Here is a 4,005-nt window from a genome sequence, read left to right on the forward strand (position 1 = left end):
ACTGAGCCCATGTGCCACAACTACTGAAGCCCTCGTGCCTAGAGCCCATGCTCCTCAACAAGAGAAGTCACTGCAAGGAGAAGCCCGCGCACTGCAACAAAGAGTAGCCCCTGCTCGCCGCAACTAGAGAAAGCCCGCGTGCAGGAACAAAGACCCAATGCAGCCAAAAATAAATAAAAATAAAATAAATAAATTTTTTTAAAAAGGGATTTCTGTAAAAAAAAAGGTAATAAATAAAATAAAAGTAAGAGATTTCTGGACTTCCCTGGTGGTCCAGTGGTTAAGACTCCATGCTTCCACTGCAGGGGGCACGGGTTCAATCCCTGGACAGTGAACTAAGATCCCACATGCCACACATGGAGGGTCCAAAAAAAAAAAAAAAGTAAGAGATTTCCCATGACATTCTAGATCCCAACCTTATCTTGAAAATTCAGAAGACCTGGCTACACCGGGCATATATTCCTGCATGGCAACAATCAGCTAGTGCCAAGCAGCGGCTGCACCCTTTAGGGAAGGCACACGCTCTCCCCTTTGGCACTCTGATACAGAGACTGTCAGTTGCTTTTTGTCACTGAGCTGGCACTGTTGTTTTTCTCACAGTAGAATTATGAAGAAAGTGGAATTTTTCTAATACCTGTGTCTATCAAAAGTAACAAAAATGAAAGGTAGACAAAGAGGAACATTTTTTGAGAAAAATGAGAGTAACATATTTCTTTGTGGAAAGGAAGACTATTCCTACATGTTAAATATGTAAGCAAAGTGTGCTTTTGTTTAAAAAAGACACCCCTAGTTTTGTTCATTTGTATCACCTGCCTGGCCCCTATGCAGTTGAGATTTCAAACCCCTTACACAGATCTTACCCTAAAGAAGCTTTGATGTGGAAACAAGGCATATCTGTGGACATTTAGGCAACAGTTATACAATAAATATACAAAAATATGCCAAGATGCCAACCCTGGATCCATTCAAACTCTGTCTTAACCATTTCCAACACCTAGAATTCTAAATGCTGCTGGGGAAGATCTACAACGTTGTAGACAGAGACCAGCATGATGTCAGGCTCCACCTTGGCTGGCCCTTCACTATCTCTCATCAATTCTTCTTAAGCCTAGCCCACTGGCCTATGCAACTCTTCTAAACCTTCAATACCTTCCTCTAATTTCTCCTCCACAACTCCCCATCTCACTTTCAGTAGATTGTTTTGCCTTCGATTTCTCAAAGAAAAGAGACATCATTGAGTAGTAATACTTACACATTCTCAAATCCATGCCCTTTTTGCTCACAACCCACTTACTGCCTCACTTAAAAGAATCCCATCCTCCCCCACTGGCCTCAGAAACCTTGCTCTTAACCCCATCCTCCTCATTTCTTCAACTCTCTCTAGTGGGTCTTTTCCTTCAATATAACAAGCATGCTTAATTCCGCCTCAGCTTTCAAATGAAAACAAAACCAAAAAAACCCTCTTTCAACCCTACTCTTCACTCTAGCAACAACCCTGTATCTCATCTTTGCTTCACAGCCAAATGAAATGAACAACTGTCTATGGTGAAGGTCTCCAATACAACTGACTTTAGCCAGCACCACTTAAAACCACTCTCTCTTTTTCTTTTATTTACTTGAAGTATAGTTGATTTGCAATGTTGTGTTAGCTTCAGGTGTACAGCACAATGATTCAATTATATATATACATATATATATATATATTCTTTTTCAGATTCTTTTCCCTTATAGGTTATTACAAAATAGTGAGTATAGTTCCTATGCTGTACAGTAGGCCCTTGTTGGTTATCTATTTTATATATAGTAGCGTGTATATGTCAATCCCATCCTCCTAATTTATCCATCCCCCGCCTTTCCCTTTGGTAACCATGTTTGTTTTCTGTGTCTGTGGAAAACCACTCTCAGTATGAGTAACACCAATCTTTTCTTTCCCAAAACCAGTGGAATTTTTCACACCTGACACTGGGGTCCACTTCCTCTAAGAAATGTTCTAGTCCCTTGGCTTCTGATACCACTCTCTTGGGATTCCTCTTTCCTTTCTTGTGGCTCCTCAGATTGGCTCAAGTCCCCAACCTCATCTCTTCTTACTCTATCATTTCTAGTGGGCAACCTCCCTGATGCCAGCGATGTTGGGTGTGGCTCCTTCTCAGATTGGCTCAAGTCCCCAACCTCATCTCTTCTTACTCTATCATTTCTAGTGGGCAACCTCCCTGATGCCAGCGATGTTGGGTGTGTCTATCCTCTTGGGCACTTAGCAAGCACATCCATGTCTCAGACACTGGAGTTTAAGTGTGCCTTTTCTCTCTGCCTCCCCCTAGCCTGTGAGCTCCTTCACAGCAGAACTGTGTTTCAGCTCTGTACCAGCCCTCCCACTCCCACCATCCATTCAGCCTGGCATATAATGTAGACACTAAGACTTTTTGCTGAGAAGTGAATTTCGCTAACTTGACTGAGCCCCGCAGGACCGCAGCACCCTCATTTGCATGATATTAAGGACATCAATTTTACATTAATGACTACAAAGTCTGCTCAGTGATGGTTTAATACCAGGCTTTGGAGTCAGACATCTTGAGTTTCCAATATCATTCAGTCTCCGCATACCAGGGGTGTGATCCTGGGCAAGTGCTTCTTAGGACTGTGAGAATTAAACCTGAAAACACATGTAAAGTCTTCTAAGGGAGTCGCTGAATATAGTGGGTATTAGAAACACCTAATGTTAGCAACAAATAGTGGCAAACAAAGTTAATATTACTGTTAGTTTAGGATAGGGTAAATACCTCCAGCACTTTACTAACTAGATTAAGAGCACTACAGGGTTTCCATGCTGATCACCAGGAAAACAACCAAAAATCTGCTCTTTCTGCCACCACTTGGAAACACTCCTCCATCTGTCCATTAAACAAGATTTTACTGAGTCCTTACTATGCCCAAGATCTGCTTTAGGCTCTGTGCTGAAGCTCATCTGGCACCGTGTAAGGCCCGGTGATATCTCTTGGCAATCGAGTTAAACCAACTGTCAAAGCTTCCCCATTCCACTGACTCACTGCAAAAGGAAAACAGGAACTGCACACCCGACAGGAAGACGGACAGAAAGTGAGTGTTGGCGAGGCAGCGCCGGGCCCTGCGGCCCCGCGGGCTGGAGAGCACGTCTGGGCGGCGGCGAGGACCGGCCGGACCAGCGCGGCCGCGCCGGGAAGGGCCGCCCGGGCTCCCACTCTCTTCCCGTCCCTGGTCGGCTCGAGAGCCGGCCTGGAGCCGACCTCTGGGCCCTGCAGCAGGTCTGATTACCGTGTGCCCCTAGGCGAGCGGCAGACTTGGCCCCCGCCCGCCCGGGACACAGTGCGGAGACGTTGGGGGTCGCGCGCACGGACACGCGCACAGACACAAACGGTCGCGCGCACACGCACGCTCGCTCACTCACCTCAGGTCTACCGGCCGGCCTGCCGACCCCGGCCGGTGCGCGGCAGTCGGGTTGTGCCGGCCGAGTCTTGGCGGGTGACAGCCGTCGCCCCGCTCTTCGGTGCGGGCTGGAGTCTCACGCTGCCTATTAAACGTCTCCCCCCGCCACCGCTCCTCCCCTTCCCCACCCCCACCCCGCTCCATTTGTCCCGCACTCCTCCCAGCGGTTTGCTTGTTCGCTGGTGCTTTCCTCTTAAGACTTAGGGGAACTCCAGCGGTAATAACCACACACACTTCCCCTTAATCAGTGGCCTGGCAGACCCACTCGGGGATTTCCATGACCCGAAAAGCGTGACTGTTTCTTAACCGGGGCGTATCGGCGTGACATTTACTGAAATACCTTTGCTTCTTTGTTCGTGGGTCAGAGGAAATCTTGATAATCTGTGAGGGGGAAGATGAGCATTGGTCAGCCTGACTGGAAAAGGTCCATCTCCCACATAATAAAAAAAGAAAACCGCGAAACTTTGTGAACTCTTTCTGATAAATTTTACTTTTTGTTCTAATTCTGTTATAATTGTAAAGCATGAATGGAAATGTAGGGGTTTG

General features: G+C 46.6%; 1 protein-coding gene across 1 annotated transcript in view; it reads right to left on the minus strand.

The window, feature by feature from the left end:
* The window catches only part of BIRC3 (baculoviral IAP repeat containing 3), a 17,517-nt gene extending 13,832 nt beyond the window's left edge, over positions 1-3,685 (minus strand). Inside the window, exon 1 of the mRNA XM_007122136.4 lies at positions 3,422-3,685. The gene's annotated coding sequence lies outside the window, so the exon portion shown is untranslated. The remainder of the gene's footprint in view (positions 1-3,421) is intronic.
* Between the last annotated feature and the right edge of the window lie 320 nt (positions 3,686-4,005).

The sequence above is a fragment of the Physeter macrocephalus genome, chromosome 16 (assembly GCF_002837175.3).
Source record: "Physeter macrocephalus isolate SW-GA chromosome 16, ASM283717v5, whole genome shotgun sequence".
NCBI classification, from domain to species: domain Eukaryota; kingdom Metazoa; phylum Chordata; class Mammalia; order Artiodactyla; family Physeteridae; genus Physeter; species Physeter macrocephalus.